The 23,450-nt window shown below is 36.7% G+C and overlaps 1 long non-coding RNA gene across 1 annotated transcript in view; it reads left to right on the plus strand.

The window, feature by feature from the left end:
• LOC137223402 (uncharacterized) overlaps positions 1 to 23,450 on the plus strand; it is a 57,902-nt gene that overhangs the window by 19,200 nt on the left and 15,252 nt on the right. Inside the window, exons 2-3 of the long non-coding RNA XR_010942851.1 lie at positions 5,901 to 6,143; positions 18,126 to 18,205. This is a non-coding gene — a long non-coding RNA (uncharacterized lncRNA). The remainder of the gene's footprint in view (positions 1 to 5,900; positions 6,144 to 18,125; positions 18,206 to 23,450) is intronic.

Genomic DNA, 23,450 nt, shown 5'->3' on the forward strand with positions numbered 1-23,450 from the left:
ACTGCAAACAAGGAAGAACGATCAGTAAAATAGCTTTTAAAGAATCTTAAAAGCATTGAAGATTGGAAAACTAACTTCTTCGTGAACACTTGTAACCAGAGATAAGTTTTATATACATGCAAGAACTTGACGAATGCCCTGAGGGCATGTGCTGATATTAATTAGGAGTAAGGCCTAAATCTTCCTTCAGTTTCATATTCTGGCCTCTTAGGCTTAAGGAAGAGAATTCAACGCCCAGATTGAGGAAATGGGCGCTCTTCTAAGGGATCCCTTGATACCTGTAACAGGGCCCTGCTCCCCTCTGCAGGCCCTCGGGCAGCTTGCCTATGCACCAAGCTGATCTCCAGCCTCTGCTCCCTCTGTATCCCTATGAGCTCCCCTGCTGACCCCCAGACTTTCCAAAGCCTCTGTGGCCCACACCAGTTGCTGACTGGCAGCTACCCTTTTGAATTCCAGAGAATTAATTACATTCGTAGGAATCACTTACTGTTATTATATTAACTTTTATTCCTCTTCCTGTATGTATATTTTAAAACTTTTTTTTTGTACTGGAAATTTCTCTTCAGTTTATGAATAGGTTAAACTGTTTTTCATTCTAAAGAAGCTCTTCCATTATCGATTAATCCTCTTAATCTACTTTCTATCACTTTTCCATTTCTCATGTAAACTTGTCACTAGTTCTTTTTTCTCACTTACTTGTCAATACACTTAGATCTGATTTTTACCTGCTAAATTTAGTTCTAAGAAGATCACTAATGTTCTCCTGTTTTTCAGAATCTAATGGGGCATTTAAAATTCCTTATTTTAATTAATCTCTTTGCCAATTTTAAGTCTCTCTATCACATCTTTTTGAAATGTTTTATTCTGTTTGGTTTTTTGAAACTGTATTATGCTCCTGGTTGCTTTGGTAATAGTTTTTCATGTTTCAAAAGCTTATTTCTTGTCCAGACTCTGTTAATAAACTGCTCTAAAGTAATTTTTTAAGTCTGTCTTCTTTAAATCCATTTCCAAGTTTGTGGTCATATTTTCCCATCTCAAAGACAAATATAAAAATTTAGGACCATTGCTTTAAAGCCTTTAATACCCTGGCTCAGGTATTAGTGTTCTCTTTATCAGTGATCATTTATTATTTATTCATCAGAGTAAAATAAATTGGAACACATTATCGCAACAGAATTTTACTGGCAACTTGAACTTTATTTCCTCTCAAACAAAAAGTAATTGTCTTACCTCCAGGAGATGGTGAAAAGAAGAAATTTCAAAGTAATATGGCTCAACATGGTTGATGTTTCTCCTACTCCTGCATGTGTAGGAGAGTGGCACTTTGCTTTCATCAGAACCTTGTTCTGTGGATTAACAAAAAACGAAAATCAAAGAGTATGGGAGAATACAGAGCTGGGGAAGAGTTTGCTATGTTTGGTGTATTTGTTTTGTTTTCTCTTTTTTTTTAAATTTTTATTGGAGTACAGTTGATTTACAATGTTGTGTCAGGTTCAGGGGTACAGCAAAGTGACTCAGTTATACATATACATATATCCACTCTTTTTTAGATCCGTTTCCTATATAAGTCATTACAGAGTGTTGAGTAGAGTTCCCTGTGCTCTACCGTAGGTTGTTATTATTGGATTGGCGAAAAGATTCATTCGTTTTTTTCTGTAAGATGGCTCTAGTAGCGCTTAGTTGTCTTTAATTCATTCGAAACAATTTTGTTAGATTGTATTGTGACAGCTGTCATATCAGTGTGCATTTTTTAAAAAACTTATCAAAATTGGTGAATTTTTGTGTAGCCATTTTAATATTGAAGATGGAAGAAAAAGAGTAACATTTTCGGCATATTATGTTTTATTATTTCAAGAAAGGTAAAACACAACTGAAAAGCAAAAAAAGATTTGTGCAGTGTATGGAGAAGGTGCTGTGATGGATCGAACATGTCAAAAGTGGCTTGTGAAGTTTTATGCTGGAGATTTCTCGCTGGACGATGCTCCATGGTTGGGTAGACCAGTTGAAGTTGATAGTGATCAAATCGAGACATTAATTGAGAACAATCAACGTTATACCACGTGGGAGGTAGCCGACATACTTAAAATATCCAAATCAAGTTTGAAAATCATTTGCACCAACTTGGTTATGTTCATCGCTTTGATGTTTGAGTTCCACATAAGTTAAGCAAAAAAACCCTTCTTAACAGTACTTCCGCATGTGATTCTCTGCTGAAACATAATGAAAATATTCAGTTTTTAAAACAAATTGTGACGGACAATGAAAAGTGGATACTGTACAATAACATGGAATGGAAGACCTCATGGGGCAAGCAGAATGAACCACTGCCAACCACACCAAAGGCCGGTCTTCATCCAAAGAAGGTGATGTATATATGGTGGGATTGGAAGGGAGTCCTCTATTATGAGCTCTGTCCCGAAAACCAAATGATTAATTCTAAGAAGTACTGCTCCCAATTAGACCAACTGAAAGCAGCACTCGACGAAAAGTGTCTGGAATTAGTCAAGAGAAAACGCATAATCTTCCATCAGGATAACGCAAGACCACATGCTTCTTTTTTTTTTTTTTTTTAATTGGAGTATAGTTGCTTTACAATGTTGTATTAGTTTCTACTGTACAGCAAAGTGAATCAGCTATATGTATACATATACCTCCTCTTTTTTGGATTTCCTTCCCATTTAGGTCACCGCACAGCACTGAGTAGAGTTCTCTGTGCTATTCAGTAGGTTCTCATTAGTTATCTATTTTATACATAGTATCAGTGGTGTATATATGTCAATCCCAATCTTCCAATTCATCCCACCACCCCCCTTTCCCCTTTGGTATCCATACGCTTGTTCTCTACATCTGTGTCTCTATTTCTGCTTTGTAAATAAGATTGTCTATACCAATTTTTTCAGATTCCACATATATGCGTTAATATGTGATATTTGTTTTTCTCTTTCTGACTTACATCACTCTGTATAACAGTCTCTAGGTCCATCCACGTCTCTACAAATGACCCAATTTTGTTCCTTTTTATGGCTGAGTAATATTTATCCATTCCTCTGTTGATGAACATTGATGACCAGGCAAAAACTGTTACAGCTTGTCTGGGAAGTTCTGATTCATCAGACATTGCACCTTCAGATTTCCATTTATTTCGATCTTTACAGAATTCTCTCAATGGAAAAATTTCAATTCCCTGGAAGACTGTAAAATGTGCCTGGAACAGTTCTTTGCTCAAAAAGATAAAACGTTTTGAGAAGATGGAACCATGAAGTTGCCTGAAAAATGGCAGAAAGTAGTGGAACAAAACAGTGAATACATTGTTCAATAAAGTTCTTGGTGAAAATGAAAATGTGTCTTTTATTTTTACTTAAAAACAAAAGGAACTTTTTGGCCAACCCAATAGTTATCTATTATATATATAGTAGTGTGTACATGTCAATCCCAGTCTCCCAATGTATCCCTCCCCCCTCCCCATTTCCCCCCTGGTAACCATAAGTTTGTTTTTTACATCTGTGACTCTAGTTCTGTTTTGTAAATAAGTTCATTTGTACCATTCTTTTAGATTCTACATATAAGCAATATCATATGATATTTGTCTTTCGCTGCCTGACTTATTTCACTCAGTATGACAATCTCTAGGTCCCACTGTAACAAGTTACACAGCCTTAGCAGTGTAAAGCAACACCCCCTGTCATCTCACAGTTGCATGGGTTAGAAATCTGAGCACAGAGTAGCTCAGTTAGTTCTGAGAGTGTGTCCCAAGGCGGACATCAGGGTGCCGGCAGGGCTGCATTCCTTTCTGGAAACTGAGGGGAAGAACCTGCTCTCAAGGTTACTGCAGAGGTTGGCAGAATTTACTACAATGGGGTTGTCAGACTGAGTTTCCTGTATCCCTTTCTTACTATCAACCAGGGGATCATTCCAGCTTCTGGAGATAGACTGCATTCCTTGGTCATGACTCCCTTTCTCCATCTTCAAAGTCGACAATAGCAGGTTGATTCCTTGTCCTGTTTTAAACTTCTCTGACTTCTGACTCATCTCTTCTGCCTTCCTATTCTGTTTTTAGGGGCTAATGTGATTGTTTTGTACTTACTCAGATAATCCAAGATAATATCTCAATTTTTAAGTCAGCTAATTAGTAACATGAATTACACCAAATTTCCTTTGTCGTAGTACCTAGATCAAGAGACAGAAATTCGGGCTTCCCTAGTGGTGCAGTGGTTGAGAGTCCGCCTGGCGATGCAGGGGAAACGGGTTCGTGCCCCGGTCCAGGAAGATCCCACATGCCGTGGAGCGGCTGGGCCCGTGAGCCATGGCCGCCGAACCTGTGCGTCCAGAGCCTGTGCTCCGCAGCAGGAGAGGCCACAACAGTGAGAGGCCCGCGTACCGCAAAAAAAAAAAAGAGACAGAAATTTGAGGGGATAACATTAAAATTCTGCTTACCATATCTGGCTAAATTCCACTCTTCTAAGAGCAGAAGTGGAAGGAGGGAGTTTCACAAAATGGAAATAATAAAAGCAGAGGATTCCTGGGAACTCATCTCATTCGTTTTTGGATTCATGTTTCCAGAGTACAGATTTAATTTGCCTAAATTTATTTTCCAATTAAACGAAGGACTCAGTTTGCATAACATATAAATATTCCTCAAAACTTTTTTAAATGCTTTCAAAAATGCTTATAGAACATTTATTTATAGAAAATAGCTATAGAAAAGAACTGGTTTGACTATGTAAGGATATCATATTAAAGAATAACATGAATTACATATGAATCGCCTCAGCCTCCAAAAGCTGTGTCCTAATCAACTTTTACACTATATTCTAGATAGCGCCTTCTGCAAAAGGATGCTCATTTTCCTCCCCATGCCCCAGATGTCATTAATTACCTCATCAGACTACTTCTGTAGTTCCTTGTACATACCCCTCTTGATATAGAGTGCTTTTCAAGCTGTTATTTGTGCAATTTTGTTGCCCATCAGAATAATACCTACTTGAGACCATAGCTTTATCTCTTAATTACTCGTTGTTTAAATAAGTGCATCAAGTACTGCAGATAATATGAATGGTAGAGATCTAAAAATCTGGATCTCAGCTTTTGTTTATTGTCTTCATTTCTTAAGAACATATAAATAAATGGTCTTTATAGTCAATGGTGAGTGCAAGGAAATGGATGAAAGTATATGAAATCTGGGGTTTTTAACTGATGTTCTTATAGATTTTTGACATCAAAATCTGTTAGCATGAGACTGTGATAATAATGGTGCATTATTATCACATATATCAATCACTGCCACATCCAATTCCTGCTAAAAAGTCTAGTTATTGTTCACTATTTCAGAAACTGTAAGACTATTAGAGGAGATAAAATATGATCAGAGATTGAATATTATGTGTGTGTGTGACAGATCCCTTTAAATATCAGCTAATAAATGATTATTTCAAGCATCTTTATAATGCTGCAGACTTCAAGTTGGTGGTGAAATCATAAAAAAACCAAGCCATCAAAAAGAAGACAATATATAAAAAATAACAACCAGAAAAAGGTGTCTACGAACATTGTAGAAACTGAGAAATTTGCAAAAACCTTCTCACCCTACCTCCTTACAACCTTTTGGTGTCTTCTTGCCAGCCAGGGCTTACAACTTCTTCTGTCACATGCAGTTGCTATTTTATAAAAAAAATCCTCTCGTTCTCTTCTGTTTCCGCTAGCTATCAGTTTTCGTCTCGTTCATTCCTGTGTGAGGAAGACGAGTGGATTGTGATAGGATGAATCAAGGTAGCAGGCTGTGAACAAGATTAGCACCTCACAAATGTCAGTTACAGATTTGGGACAGCTGGTCAAGGACCAGCTTGTCTGGACCTTGGATGGCAACGTGGAGGAAAAAGTTACGCTTTTCTGCTTCATTCCAGGCACTTAGCTCCTCAGAGCAGAGGTTAGAATTGGGAACTACCTGACCATGAGCCTTGGATTTTCTATGTAACAGAGAAGAGGCTTTGAGCTCAAGAGAAGCTGAATTACATAGATGTACTTTCTGTGATGCCAGGGTAACCGGTGGACGGCTGTAGGAGCTGCTGATTGTTGGCTTTTATCACAAGCTATTAGAAGCAAGAGTAAAGGTGTTCATCACTAACAGTGAACTGAGTCTGAATGAGGTCAGTAAATGTTTGCAATATTTTATTTTATGCAATTGGAACCTAATGTGTTATGTCTATTTGCATAATTCTTGTGTCATACATAATGTGTTCCTGAAAATATGTATGAAATTATGTGTTGATTTCAAAGTAGAGAAAAAATTTATCATAATATTAGCTCTTTCACCTCTATAATTCTAGTTACAAATGAAGTTAGTATCTTGGATAATATTGACACCAATTTGGGGGATAGAGGAAGAGACATGGAATAATAGAGATCTTAGATGAGTGAATTCGAATCCCCAAAAGATTTTTTCATATTGGGGTGACATAATGGGCCATATAAGATGAAATTTAGCTAGACTGAGAAGTGATTTAGAAACTTTAAGCTCCAGTCTAGTCTATAATCAAAAAAAGAAGAAGGAGAAGGAGGGGAAGGGAAAGGAGAAGAAGGGAAGGAAGGAAGGGAGGGAAGGAAGGAAGAAAAATAATAAATTATAGATATTAAATATTTAATTTATTCTAGTATTAACATAAGATAGGATCTAGAATAAAAACACTTAGAACGCTTATCTATAGCAATTTTCAGAGTTACGGCAGTATTGCCATCGCATCTCTGGGACACAATTGGTAGCAATAATTATTGAATTCTGAGGGAAGGAACTAACATAATGAATATACTTAACACTTCTCTCACAAATTATCTTTGTAAAAGAACTGTGATTAAGATGTGAAGAAATTCTTATCATTCGATTTAAAATTGGTTAGATGTCCACTAGCTAGGATATTTTTTAAAATCATATTATGATTTAAAATAAAAGACTAAATGAATTTTGGAACACATTATAATTCTGATAATAAAATTATTATTCATTCATTACTTAACTCAGATATACAGATGTTTTGTGAAAATACAGTTATTTTCATTCATTCATTCATTTATTTGAGAGTTATTATTGGGAACTTACTCTGCGTATGTGCTGTTCCAATCCCAGCAAATACCAGAGTAAATAAAAGAGTCAAGGAATCTCTTGTTGAGCTAACGTTCTAGCTGAGGAAGACATAAATGCAAAATATTTATATAAATAAGATAATTCCAAATAGTGGTTAGTGCCATAAAGGGAAAGATCTGCATAAAATAACAGGTATTTTTCTGTATGTTGGAGAAGATAACTAATTCAAATAGCATTTTTGGTGAAGGTTTCCTGAGGTGATGAAATTTGAAGGATGCCAGCCAAGTGAAGTTACTAGCAAAAAGTTACTAATAGAAAGAAGAGCAAGCCCTGAGATGAAAGTTAGCTTAGTGTCTTTATGGAAAAATCAGACATAAGTTTGTGAATGGAACTTAGTTAAGGAGTCAGTTATGAGAAAAGGTCAGAAGAATCCAATCATACAGCACCTTGTAAGCTATGATTAGGAATTCAGGTTTTCTTCAAGCGAATTAGAAAGCTGTTAGAGAATTTCAAGCTGGGGCATACTATGAATTGAATTATAAGTTAGAGCACATTGCTTTGTAGAGAATGGATTGTAGAAAGCCAAGAATGTCAAATAACAAATTGGTGGACTGGGAGACGAAAGTTGTTGAAATAAGGGTGACAGCATTGAAGACGCAGTAAAATGAATGAATCTGGGGTATATTGTGGAAGCAGAAATTACAAGGCTTTCCGAGGTCTGTATGTGAGTGACAGAGGAAAGAGTTAAGGGAGAGATAGCTGAGAAGTCATGACTGGCAATCCACTGAAGGATAAATTTAACCACAAGACTTTTCTGTGACTGTGCTGTAACAGGAAATGAAAAAAAGGGGAAGGAAAATATAAATAATCTGATTGACCTTATTGCAGGCTGTACAACTGGTATTATAAGAGAGTCTAAGATAAAGTCAAGACTTCTTAAATGCCTATATATATAGTGAGAGAAAGAATAGAAAATTATGAAATCCATGCCACTAGGTATGGTATCCAGAAGGCAACAATGAGGCATGACCTGTCAGCTTTCAAGTTTCCTGAGTTGTCTGATGCATCCACTGTGAGACTGAGGTTAGCAAGACATCATTCTGATGTCATTATCTGATCTTGTGTAAAAGTCATACATTTGTTGTTTATTTCACTCATCAATGCATGTTAACTTTCTATATTAGTTAATAATTTTAAACAAACATAAAAGAATCACCTATTTCTCTTTGATTAGTGGCATTTAGAGAATCTAAGTGTGAAATCTTTACTTGTTATCATAAAACTGAAATGACTTATAAATTGGTAGAAACCATATTCTTATTTAGATATCTAAATTCTGTACAGAATGCTATTTTTAAGCACATTTTCTTGGATTTCTTCCTTTATGTAACTTCTTTAAAATGTACTTGCTTGTTTTTCATTTAAGAATGTGAGTTATGGATTAATATATTTTCATTTAATAAAACACTCTTCAATGTTACTAAACTGTGCACTTTTAAAAATAATTTGTCTGCTGTAGTGGTGCTGCCATGATTTTCTTAATTTACTACATTTTTCTAATCCACAAAGCCACTTTACATGCTTCCAAATTAAAATTTGTCATTGAGCTTTTCTTGTAGCAACTCCTTAACCCTGAGAGCTTTCCTGTTAGGAGATGACAATAAACCCATAACTGCACCATTGTCTTTTCTTTGTTCATGGATCCACCGATATGCCTTACCTCTCTTGTCAAGTAATTGTTCCCTTAAGTTCTTTTAAAAGCTAACTTCGTGATTCTATGTATCTGGAAGTTGCCCATGTTCTCTTGTGCCTGTTGTCACCTTCTGTTCTTACTTAATGGCCACTTTCCAACAATAGTTTGATAGCAGTCTCTCAAGACACGGGTAACATCTTGATAGGAACAGATAATGGAATTGTAATCTTCTCTTACCTTCTGGAATTACTAAAAACAACTCTTGAGGGACCTTCAAGATGGCGAAGAAGTAAGACAGGGAGATCATCTTCCTCCCCACAAATACACCAAAAATACTTCTACACGTGGAACAACTCCTACAGAACACATACTGAATGCTGGCAGAAGACCTCAGACTTCCCCAAAGGCAAGAAACTCCCCACGTACCTGGATAGGGCAAAAGAAAAAAGAAAAAACAGAGACAAAAGAATATAGATGGGATCTGCACCTCTGGGAGGGAGCTGTGAAGGAGGAAAAGTTTCCACACACTAGGAAGCCACTTCGCGGGTGGAGACTGCGGGTGGTGGAAGGCGGGGAGCTTCGGAGCTGCGGAGGAGAGCACAGCAACAGGGGTGCAGAGGGCAAAGTGGAGAGATGCCCGCGTGGAGGATTGGTGCTGACCAGCACTCACCAGCCTGAGAGGTTGTCTGCTCACCTGCTGGGGCAGGTGGGGGCTGGGAGCTGAGGCTTGGGCTTTGGAGGTCAGATACCAGGGAGAAGATTGGGGTTGGCTGTGTGAACACAGCCAGAAGGGGGCTACTGCACCACAGCTAGCAGGAAAAGAGTCCGGGAAAAAGTCTGAAACTGACTAAGAGGCAAGAGACCATTGTTTCGGGGTGCGCGAGGAGAGGGGATTCAGAGCACCACTTAAGCAAGCTCCAGAGACAGGCGTGAGCTGCGGCTATCAGCATGGACACCAGAGACGGGCATAGAACTCTAAGGCTGCTGCTGCAGCCACCAAGAAACCTGTGTGCAAGCGCAGGTCACTATCCACACCTCCCCTACCGGGAGCCTGTGCAGCCCACCACTGCCAGCGTCCCATGATCCAGGGACAACTTCTCCAGGAGAACACATAGCATGCCTCAAGCTGTTGCAATGTCACGCTGGCCTATGCCACCGCAGGCTTGCCCTGTATTCCATAACCCTCCCTCCCCACAGCCAGAGTGAGCCAGAGCCCCCTAATCAGCTGCTACTTTAACTCTATCCTGTCTGGGCAGGGAACAGATGCCCTCAAGCAACCTACATGCAAAGGTGGGGCCAAATCCAAAGCTGAACCCCAGGGGCTGTGTGAACAAAAAAGAGAAAGGGAAATTTCTCCCAGAAGCCTCAGGAGCAGCGGATTAAAACTCCACAATCAGAGTGATGTACCTATCTGTGGAATACCTGAATAGACAACGAATCAACACAAAACTGAGACAGTGGACTTTGGGAGCAACTGTAGACTTTGGGGTTTACTTTCTGCATCTAATTTGTTTCTGGTTTTATGTTTATCTTAGTTTAGTATTTAGAGCTTATTGTCATTGGTAGGTTCGTTTATTGATTTGGTTGTTCTCTTCCTTTTTTATTTTTATATATATAGATATATTTTTTTCCTTTTTCTCTTTTGGGGAGTGTGTATGTGTGTGCTTCTTTGTGTGATTTTGTCTGAAAAACTTTGCATTTAACATTTGTCTTAGGGTTGTTTCTGTCAGGGTTTTTTTTTTTTTTTTTAGTAGTTTTCAGCACTTGTTATCATTGGTAGATTTGATTTTTGGTTTGGATGCTCTCTTCTTTCTTTCTTTTTTTATTACTTTTTATTTTTAATAATTTTTTATTATTTATTTTAATAACTTTATTTTATTTTTATTTATATATTTTTCTTTCTTTCTTTCTTTTTCTTTCTCCCCTTTTTTCTGAGCCATGTGGCTAACAGTGTCTTGATGCTCTGGCTCAGTGTCAGGCCTGAGCCTCTAAGGTGAGAGAGCCAAGTTCAGGCCATTGGTCCACCAGAGACCTTCCAGCCCCATGTACTGTCAAACAGCCAAAGCTCTCCCAGAGATCTCCATCCCAATGTTAAGACCCAGCTCCACTCAACGACCAGCAAGCTACAGTGCTAGACACTCTATGCCAAACAACTAGCAAGACAGTAACACAACCCCACCAATTAGCAGAGTGTTTGCCTAAAATCGTAATAAATTCACAGACAACCCAAAACATGCCACCAGACATGGTTCTGCATACCAGAAAGACAAGATCCAGCCTCATCTGCCAGAGCACAGGGACCAGTCCCCTCCACAAGGAAGCCTATACAACCCTCTGAACCAAGCTTACCCACTGCGGGCAGACACCAAAAACAACAGGATCTACGAACTTGCAGCCTGTGAAAAGGAGAGCCCAAACACAGTAAGTTAAGCAAAATGAGAAGACAAAGAAATACACAACAGATGAAGGAGCAAGGTAAAAACCCAGCAGACCAAACAAATGAAGAGGAAATAGGCAGTCTACCTGAAAAAGAATTCAGAGTAATGATAGCAAAGATGATCCAAAATCTTGGAAATAGAATGGAGAAAATACAAGAAACATTTAACAAAGACCTAGAAGAACTAAAGAGCAAACAAACAATGATGAAGAACACAATAAATGAAATAAAAAATTCTCTAGCAGGAATCAATTGCAGAAAAACAGAGGCAGAAGAACAGATAAGTGACCTAGAAGATCAAGTAGTGGAAATAACTACCACAGAGCAGAATAAAGAAAAAAGAAGGAAAAGGATTGAGGACAGTCTCAGAGAACTCTGGAACAACATTAAATCTACCAACATTAGAATTATAGGGGTCCCAGAAGAAGAAGGGAAAAAGAAAGGGGCTGAGAAAATATTTGAACAGATTATGTTGAAAACTTCCCTAATATGGGAAAGGAGATAGTCAATCAAGTCTAGGAAGCACAGAGAGTCCCATAGAGGATAAATCCAAAGAGAAACATGCCAAGACACATATTAATCAAACTATCAAAAATTAAATACAAAGAAAAAATATTAAAAACAGCAAGGGAAAAGCAACAAATAACATACAAGGGAATCCCCATAAGCTTAACAGCTGATCTTTCAGCAGAAAGTCTGCAAGCCAGAAGGGAGTGGCAGGACATATTTAAAGTGATGAAAGGGAAGAAGTTACAACCAAGATTACTCTACCCAGCAATGCTCTCATCCAGTTTTGATGGAGAATTTAAAACCTTTACAGACAAGCAAAAGCTAAGAGAATTCAGCACCACCAAACCAGCTTTACAACAAATGCTAAAGGAATTTCTCTAGGCAGGAAACAGAAGAAAAGGAAAAGATCTACGATAACAAACCCAAAACAATTAGGAGAATGGTAATTGGAACATACATATTGATAATTACCTTAAATGTAAATGGATAAAATGCTCCAACCAAAAGATATAGACTGGCTGAATATATACAAAAACAAGACCCATATATATGCTGTCTACAAGAGATCCACTTCAGACCTAGGGACACATACAGACTGAAAGTGAGGGATGGAAAAAGATATTCCATGCAAATGGAAATCAAAAGAAAGCTGGAGTAACAATTCTCGTATCAGACAAAATAGACTTTAAAATAAAGACTATTACAAGAGACAAAGAGGGACACTACATAATCATCAAGGGATCAATCCAAGAAGAAGATACAATAATTGTAAATATTTATACACCCAACATAGGAGCACCTCAATACATAAGGCAAATGCTAACAGCCATAAAAGGGGAAATCGACAGTAACACAATCATAGTAGGGGACTTTAACACCCCACTTTCACCAATGGACAGATCATCCAAAATGAAAATAAATAAGAAAACACAAGCTTTAAATGATACATTAAACAAGATGGACTTAATTGATATTTATAGGACATTCCATCCAAAAACAACAGAATACACTTTCTTCTCAAGTGCTCATGGAACATTCACCAGGATAGATCATATCTTGAGTCACAAATCTAACCTTGGTAAATTTAAGAAAATTGAAATCATATCAAGTATCTTTTCTGACCACAACGCTATGAGACTAGACATCAATTACAGGAAAAAATCTGTAAAAAATATAAACACGTGGAGGCTAAACAATACACTACTTAAAACCAAGAGATCACTGAAGAAATCAAAGAGTAAATCAAAAAATACCTAGAAAGAAGTGACAATGAAAACACGATGACCCAAAACCTATGGGATGCAGCAAAAGCAGTTCTAAGAGGGAAGTTTATAGCAATACAATCCTACCTCAAGAAGCAAGAAACATCTCAAATAAACAACCTAACCTTACACCTAAAGCAATTAGAGAAAGAAGAACAAAAAAACCCCAAAGTTAGCAGAAGGAAAGAAATCATAAAGATCAGAGGAGAAATAAATGAAAAAGAAATGAAGGAGATGATAGCAAAGATCAAGAAAACTAAAAGCTGGTTCTTTGAGAAGATAAACAAAATTGATACACCATTAGCCAGACTCATCAAGATAAAAGAGAGAAGACTCAAATCAATAGAATTCAAAATGAAAAAAGAGAAGTAACAACTGACCCTTCAGAAATACAAAGGATCATGAGAGATGACTACAAGCAACTATATGCCAATAAAATGGACAACCTGGAAGAAATGGACAAATTCTTAAGCACAATCTTCTGAGACTGAACCAGGAAGAAATAGAAAATATAGACAGACCAAACACAATCACTGGAATTGAGAGTGTGATTAAAAATCTTCCAAAGAACAAAAGCCCAGGAACAGATGGCTTCACAGGCAAATTCTATCAAACTTTAGAGAAGAGCTAACACCTATCTTTCTCAAACTCTTCCAAAATATAGCAGAGGGAGGAACACTCCCAAACTCATTCTACGACGCTACTATCACCCTGATACCAAAGCCAGACAAAGATGTGGCAAAAAAAGAAAACTACAGGCCAATATCACTGATAAACATAGATGCAAAAATCCTCAACAAAATACTAGCAAATAGAATCCAACAGCACATTAAAAGGATCATACACCATGATCAAGTGGGGTTTATCCCAGGAATGCAAGGATTCTTCAATATATGCAAATCAATCTATGTGATACACCATATTAACAAACTGAAAGAGAAAAACCATATGATCATCTCAGTAGATGCAGAAAAAGCTTTCGACAAAATTCAACACCCATTTATGATAAAACCCCTCCAGAAACTAGGCATAGAGGGAACTTACCTCAACATAATAAAGGCCATATGTGACAAACCCACAGCCAACATCGTTCTCAATGGTGAAAAACTGAAAACATTTCCACTAAGATCAGGAACAAGACAAGGTTGCCCACTCTCATCACTATTATTCAACATAGTTTTGGAAGTTTTAGCCACGGCAGAGAAGAAAAAGAAATAAAAGGAATCCAAACTCGAAAAGAATTAAACTGTCACTGTTTGCAGATGACATGATACAGTACATGGAGAATCCTGAAGATGCTACCAGAAAACTGCTAAAGCTAATCAATTAACTTGGTAAAATAGCAGGATACAAAATTAATGCACAGAAATCACTTGCATTCCTATACACTAATGATGAAAAATCTGAAGGAGAAATTAAGGGAACACTCCCATTTACCACTGCAACAAAAAGAATGAAATACCTAGGGATAAACCTACCTAAGGAGACAAAAGACCTGTATGCAGAAAACTGTAAGACACTGATGAAAGAAATTTAAAATGTTACCAACAGATGGAGAGATACACCATTTTCTTGAACTGGAAGAATCAACATTGTGAAAATGACTCTACTACCCAAAGCAATCTACAGATTCAATGCAATCCATATCAAACTACCAATGGCATTTTTCACAGAACTAGAACAAAACATTTCACAATTTGTATGGAAACACAAAAGACCCCGAATAGCCAAAGCAATCTTGAGAAAGAAAAACGGAGCTGGATGAATCAGGCTCCAGGACTTCAGACTATACTACAAACCTACAGTAATCAAGAGAGTATAATACTGGTACAAAAACAGAAATGTAGATCAATGGAACAGGACAGAAAGCCCAGAGATAAACCCAACCACATATGGTCACCTTATTTTTGATAAAGGAGGCAAGAATATACAATGGAGAAAAGATATCCTCTTCAATAAGTGGTGCTGGGAAAACTGGGCAGCTACATATAAAAGAATGAAATTAGAACACTTCCTAACACCATACACAAAAATAAACTCAAAATGGATTAAAGACCTAAATGTAAGACTGGACACTATAAAACTCCTAGAGGAAAACATAGGAAGGACACTCTTTGACATAAATCACAGCAAAATCCTTTTTGACCCACCTACTAGAGAAATGGAAATAAAAACAAAAATAAACAAATGGGACCTAATGAAACTTAAAAGCTTTTGCACAGCAAAGGAAACCATAATTAAAACAAAAAGACAACCCTCAGAATGGGAGAAAATATTTGCCAATGAAGCAATTTACAGAGGATTAATCTCCAAATTTTACAAGCATCTCATGCAGCTCAATATCAAAAAAAAAAAAAAAAACCAATCCAAAAATGGGCAGAAGACCTAAATAGACATTTCTCCAGTGAAGATATACAGATTGCCAACAAACACATGAAAGGATGCTCAACATCACTAATCATTAGAGAAATGCAAATCAAAACTACCAAGACGTATCATCTCATGCCAGTCAGAATGGCCATCATCAAAAAATTTATAAACAATAAATGCTGGAGAGAGTGTGGAGAAAAGGGAACCCTCTTGCGCTGTTGGTGGAAATATCAATTGCTACAGCCACTATGGAGAACAATATGGAGGTTCCTTAGAAAACTAAAAATAAAACTATCATACGACCCAGCAATCCCACTACTGGACATTTACCCTGAGAAAACCATAGTTCAAAAAGAGTCATGTACCACCATGTTCATTGCAGCTCTATTTACAATAGCCAGGACATGGAAGTAACCTAAGTGTCCATTGACAGATGAATGGATAAAGAAGATGTGGCGCATATATACAATGGAATATTACTCAGACAAAAAAGAAACAAAATTGAGTTATTTGTAGTGAGGTGGGTGGACCTAGAGACTGTCATACAGAGTGAAGTAAGTCAGAAAGAGAAAAACAAATACCATATGCTAAAATATATATATGGAATCTAAAAAAAAAATGGTTCTGATGAACCTAGAGTCAGGACAGGAATAAAGACACAGATATAGCGAATGGACTTGAGGACATGGGGAGGAGGAAGGGTAAGCTAGGATGAAGTGACATGGACATATATACACTACCAAATTTAAAACGGATAACTAGTGGGAAGCAGCCGCATAGCACAGGGAGATCAGTTTGGTGCTTTGTGACCACCTAGAGGGGTGGGATAGGGAGGGTGGGAGGGAGATGCAAGAGGGAGGAGATATGGGGATATATGTATACGTATAGCTGATTCACTTTGTTATACAGCAGAAACTAACACACCATTGTAAAGCTATTATACTCCAATAAAGATGTTAAAAAAAAAGTCTTTCAGGCAGAGGAGGCACACTTAGTTTCAACTTCCTTGCTAGAGGCAAAACTCCCTCTTTGCTTATCCAGTAGAGTCTCTACAAGTGGTCACAAATCCATCAGCACAGTCAGCTTGCACAATTGTAGAACAAGTGAACTTATTTTACAGTAGTCTTTGGTCATTTTTGAAGCAATCTGGCCACCAAACACAAGAAATTTTACACGCCCGAAATTGTAGATTGCCTATTTCATCACAAAGTTCATAGTAAACGTCTAAAGAGATAAAGGAAAGGTATATAAAAATGGAATTTTTATTCCTAAAACAAATTGAAATATACATCTTTCTATATAATTTAATTACTTTTCATTTAAATTCATTTTTGATGGTATATTTGTAATCAATAACAATCTTAGTAGCAATCTTGCACAGTTAGCCTTTATTAAAGCTGTTTTCCCTTAGTGACACAATTCAAGCTAATGTGCCACAGAAAATGTAGACTAATTAGTACAAATGAAGGAAAGGAGTCAATTAGCTAAGAGGGAATAATGAGCAAAGGGAACTGTTATGTAAATCTAGATTACCCTGAAAACTTCCAGTCGGGAAGCAGACAGCTAGATGTAATCACCTGTTATTCAAAACACACCTTGGAAAATGAGGGTTCTAATGCATCCTTAGCTTGATTTTAACTTGCTGATATTTACTCAGAATTATGCTTGAGTTGATGTTTTTATTAGTAACTGGTATGATTCATAGGCCACACAGATTTTTAGTAGAAATATGTTGTGCATATTATCACAATTTTCATTAAATATGTGATAAAAACACTACAGTATTCTAAAGGGTCTTAGCAAAAAATTAAGACTGAAAATGCCTAACACAACAGAAACGTATTATTTATCATACTGTGATCTATATTTAAAGAAAACAGAACAAATATATTTAGTTTAACTCATCTCACATTTCTTGAAAAATCTCTGATATTAGCTCTTCAAAACAATATATTTGAATGATACATGCAATATATTCAATATATTTGAATAAAGGCTCCCCTGTTAGTCCTTTCAGTCACAGTTGATGATTTTGGTATTTTGGAATTTTTCAATTCCTCTGCAATCTAGAGGAATATTTGGAGGCAAGAGTAGAGAATGAGAAAGGTAGAAATATTTGTTTGTGTTTTTCCACTACCCGATAGGAAATTATGACGTTCTGTGAATGAGATATCAAGGGATATCAAAGAGGTGAGGCACCAGGACAAAACAGACACTGGAAACCTCCAGTGCAACTTGTTATTATAGTATTAGGAGAAGGTGGAATTGGGGAGAGTATTTACAATACACTTGAGGTCTATACAATCTGAGAAGTGTTCATTAAGTCTGGCTCAGATTAGGGCATTGGTTGACTCACACTTGGTGAATGTCACACAGCCAATGCATTTCTAGGACTTTGCCACAGGTGACCCCTGCCTCCTGATGTGATCACCAGATCTCAGAAGGCCAGGACCACTTGGGGTTTGAGTCAATTCCAAAACCTCTTATGTTGGTAGATAATCGTGGAAGTTGAGAATTTATCATTTTTGGCTCAAAGATATGGGAGTTTTCATAAGAAACTCACACATTTTTATAATATTAGAAAATACATGAAAAACTATGGTTTTCATCATTTTCCTTTCTGCACTAGTGTTATATAATAGTCATGAGAAGGATAATAATGATGATAATAATAATAATGACAACTACCTGGGGAAGTGAGACTACCCATTTAATTGATGAATTTGGAAAAATAAACTGGGAGTATTTAGCCAATGCACTTTCTTTTTCCTTTCCTAGAACCCAGTGTGTGCACATAGAAAAGGAGCTCTTGCCAAATCCACATCATTGGTCTTCTGTGGACAAGTCCTCTATCCAAGGTGAGCTCTACCCAAGTTTAGCGTCATCTCTAGATGGGCAAATCTGCCTTTCTGGGAAGCAGCTCTTCCACTGGTTTAACCTTTATTAGTAACAAAAGTGACAGTTTGGCTTCTATATGCCAGTCTCAATTCTCATTTTCTTTTTCAGAATTTAGGCAGCAAAGTGGTATGCTGTTTTTGAGGGCCCTCAGAGACCCCAATATTTAGTACATATTCTTGACATATTTAGATATGAGTGGACCTTAGGAAAGCACATTAAATGCATGGAGAAGCTTTGAGTGAGTCCAGGGCATGTGGCTTTTAGGTTTGAAATTCCATGTGTGGCAAGATGTTTTTGCCTGGGTATCTGGTAGAAACTAACATTTGAAGCACTGCATTTCTACAGATGTGCAGTAGACTTTCAATGTCTGTGGACTCAGCATGGTTGAGAGGGTGATTACACGCCGAGTGGCCCAGCTCTCGCTTGAAAAGCTCCTCCTAGAGAACGAGGACTACAGTGCCTACAAGTGAATGATACATGAGCTATGATGACCTAAAACAAGGGTTGATAGGCCATAGCAATGTTAGGGCTCAGGAAAGATTCTCAGGCTTAGTAACATCTTGAAGCTCAGGAGAGACTGAACCTTTGAAAATTTTGCCGGCTATAAGGGTGACCTTGGCAGACACTGTCTACAATTTTCAGCCACCTCTGTCTCAGCAAAAGCATAAGACTTTAGCAGGAGGAGATGATCCAAAGGGTTCTGGCTGCTTAAGCATGACTTGAACTATATATGATATATGTATTTGGACAGCAAGGGCCTCACCAAGTACGTGGGAGCCTTGGAATACAGTTTCAGCTTTTCCCAGCAGGTATAGCTGAGAAATATTGTGATTATAGGAAATATAAACGTTCTATACATGGGACTTTTCAGCCCTTGGGGACATAGCAATATGCTTGCAATCTAACTACAAGGCAGCTGACTTCCTTGCCTGCTACAGAGGATGGGATCTAGCTTTAAGTTGTTATTGCCAAGGCTGGGTGGGAAGCGCTGGCTCAGTAGTTTAAAATCCCGTTATGTAATCAGGGCCAAGGAGGAAACTGCGAAGGGACTAACTTTGAATTCCTGTGGTTTCTTCCGGGTTCCAGATTGGAAAATATCACAGTAACCCCCCCTCACTGGGACCTCTCCAGTTTCTAGATTCTTCCAACAATAGGAACCAACCTTGCCATGTCCTCTAAAATTTATAAGAGCTATTCTCCCTTTGCCTGGTTAAAATATTTTTCATCAACTAAACATGGGTAAGATTCCCAGAATCTTTTCTACCAACATTCTACAGTGGAAAAATTTTATCATAATCATTAAGTCCCCTACACACAAACCTTCAAGTTGCAAACTTTCAAAGATGTGAACATGCGTTTGCATGTCCAATCACGTAAGTTAGTTCACGAGTCTGGTGTACATTGACACAGGCGTGGATCCTCTTCAAGTAGTTGTGATTTTGTGTGCTTTACTGTACAGTACTGTATAGAGGACAGTAGTACAGTATCTTTATTTCAAGCCCAGGATGTCCGGAAGCAAGCGTGAAAGCAGTGGTATATAGCCGACTGTGTTAGTTGGGTACCTAAGCTAACTTTGTTGGACTTAACGAACAAATTGGACTTAACAAAAGTGCTCTCAGAACGGAACTCGTTCGTATCTAGGGGACTTACTGTAACTGCTACTTATCCGGTCCACATGACATTTTATTGCATGTATGCCTTAGAATAAAACTTTTAGGTACAAATACTAAGGCACACAAAATTCTTCTTATGAACTGAAATACAAGAGCAATCTAATTTTACATTGTTAGATCACAAAAGTTAAAGTACATCCCTAATTGCTTAAGACATCACTGAAGAATGACATATATTTGGGTTATTATCAAGAACATGAAATTATAGGAGATGAACATTAACTTGAAAAAATTGAAACCAAGTTAAATCCAAATATTTTCTTTTGATTACACTGCCACTGGATAAATGTGTGCTGATTTGAATCTTTCCTGAAAGTATATATACATTTCTAAATTGGAACAGGCCAGAATATGAATAAGTTTTCTAAATTCCTTTTCAACTAATGTTCTATTTAAGTCCTGGCCTATTATATAAATATATTTAAATTATACTGAAATGCCTTGGTTGAGATGTAGTAAAACCAAATCCTAATATATCACTGATCTATTTGCCAATTTAATACAGAAGCACAGAAATGCTTCTGTGTGCAGAAAGATTTACTCAAATGTAGATGTTTATAGCATATTATATGTATATTATAGTAATATATTAGTCAGAGAAATAGTATTTTCAAAATTTTTGTATATTGTATATTGCTATGTTGTATATTGGGAAGTATAGTAAAGCACATTTGCTATTGTAACGTACTTTTTGTACCTGCTTTCACAGAAGTTAACATTTAACCAAAAGCCGCTTTACTTCTATTTGCAGAGAAGTAAATATTTTAGTAATAGCATGTCTGAACATAAAAACTGTTTACAGCTACTATTATAGTCTTTGTTCTCAGATTAGTAGTTGCTGGTAAATTTATCTCACTTTTTTTCTTTTTACAAGTACTTGTAAATGCTGGTTATTTGTCTAAGTGAACTCCTGCTGTTTTGTAAAAACAAACAACTAATTATTCCCAACCCCAAACACTTTACTGTCACTATAAAAATACACAGTACTTTCCCCTTTCTTTGCTTATATTTAAGCCAGATTTTAATAACACTTTGTACGCAGTAGAGAGTCACTGTGTCAACTGAAAGTTACATTATAGCAACTTTCTATGTTCTGCTTCATCTTGACATGGTGTCACGTTCATACATGATGGAAAACACCTCTATCAAATGGGTCCCTTTCCTGATCAAATTGAGAAGGAAAGACTATAATAATTGTTTGAAGTGTCTCATTCAATACTATCAAGACAAAGACAAAAATGAGGTTTGTATGTTATGAATTTTCTTTCAGTTAGATGATGCAGTGAAATGGTGAATAAATCTTTACTCCTGGAAAAGCATGAAGTGTAATTTTATTTAGTCATATTTATGTCCTCCATATTTATGCCTTTATTAAGCTTGCCTTTTGACACCACGTCTTTAAACAGCAGTTTCTACATGGTTAAACAGGAGAACTGAACAGAAAGGCATATAGAAAAATAAAATCTTGCTAAATGACCATAGAAAATACATTACTGCAAATTTAGATTTTAAATATTCCACATGCAAAAGACAAAAATAGCTGGAACCAATCATAGATATGCTTATACAATTATCACAAAACACAGAAACTGCAAAGTGTTATTGGATATTAACTAATTTACAGAAACTACCATGGATAAGTGCTCCAAACAAAAACCCAGGGTGTTCCTCTATGCTTTGGTTTGTGCCTTAAATATTTTCAAGTTGGATGCTACAAATCAGGAAATGTTGAATCCAGATCTATGAAATTTACCAAACAGAAATTTAGCATAGGGGAAAAATGCCAACAGTTGTATATTAAAAAAAATACAAATTCCTGTCCATGAGAACAAATGTATGTGAAAGTTATCTGCATATTGTACATCTCTAGATATCTGGCATTTACTTATGCGGGGAAAAAAAACACCTCTGTATATCTATATTCTGTACATTTTTTTTCATATGGCATATATATACATATAGACCCTAAATATATTCTGGAAAAGTCACTGAAATTATACATGTGACCAAGGACATGTGCACTGTAGTGTAGGCAGATGAGAGCGGTTATAACTGTCCCCCCAAACTGTCCTACATATCCAGGTGCTGACCGCGTGTGTGTGAAGTTACCTTAGAAATATCAGCAAATATGAGAGCACATTAGAGATATTCAAACAAAAAAATAATCTTTGGACATAGTATGCCAGACCCCAGAATATTATTTTGGTGCCTGAGTTGCTAATACTGTCCTATATTTTTCTCTCTTCTTTGAGATAACATAATGAAAGGAAAGAGCAGTGTTTAAATGGAAGAAAAAAATACCTCTGCTGATCTCTACCCTTTGGAACAAAAAATCTTAATAATACCTGAGTTCCCATTTGCTAGGGCAACAGCAGAAAAATTAATTTCAGTTCCTACTCAATAAAAGGGCTTTATACGTAGTACGTAGAAATAGAAGACTGCTGTCAGAAAAAGTGCCATGTGTGTCAAAGCACGTAGGAGGGAGAATTTGAATGGGTCCAATGAAAAAACTGACTTGAATGCATGGCATCTTTCATTAATGACAATAGAAGTGGAAATACTTGTGTGCATGTGTGTTTCTAACACTAAAACTATTTTAAAGGGCAAAAATCATTTGGAAGACAAAATTCAGACATCAGATTATCAAAGATTACTGACCTGGATGCTTCAAGAAAAGGTCATGAAAAAACGTTTCTCTCTTCTCTCTGTCTCTCTCTCTATATGTATATATATGTATTGAATATATATACATATATACACTGTATATTTAAAAAGGCAAAAGTAAAATCACAACCAAATACAATGTGTAAAGTTGGATAGGATCTTAGACTGAGAGGAGGGATAATTATTGGGGAAATTAAAATACAGGTTCATTATTCTGTGAGATTATTGAATTATAATTTAGGTGTTATATTTTAGGGGTTATGACTGTACTGTATTTATGTAACAGGATGCTGAATTTCTTAAGAGATGTGAACTGAAGCATTTGAGTGAAGAGTCATGATGTCCATAGTTTGCTTTCCATTGGTACATATAAATAGAAACATACACACACACACACACACACACACACACACACAGAGGCAGTCCTTGTTTTGTACAGTACCACATTAATTGAGACATGCAGATCAGAATGCAGTCCATGATTTCCAAGTTTTAGTGGTAATTGAGATAAAATTCCTGTTACCATCTGACTGCAAAGTGAGGACTGAGTATACATCAAAAGTAGCAAAATATTAGTAATAGGTTAGTCTACTTGGTGGATATATTGATGCATTGTTTATTATTTTTTATTCTGTATTTATAAAAAATTCAAATCAAATATAAAAAAATAATTTCTTTGACTTACCTATATTCAGATAAAATCTGAAAAATTATCCCTGTGATAGGCACTCTCTCTCTCTCTCTCTCTCTCTCTCTTTCTCTCAAGGGAGGAAACAAAGTTAAATAGATATTAGAGAAAGTATAATTACAAAAACTTATTAGAGGTATATATATATAAAGCTTCATGAAATTGCTATTACAATAATTT

The sequence above is a fragment of the Pseudorca crassidens genome, chromosome 4 (assembly GCF_039906515.1).
Source record: "Pseudorca crassidens isolate mPseCra1 chromosome 4, mPseCra1.hap1, whole genome shotgun sequence".
Taxonomy (NCBI): Eukaryota; Metazoa; Chordata; class Mammalia; order Artiodactyla; family Delphinidae; genus Pseudorca; species Pseudorca crassidens.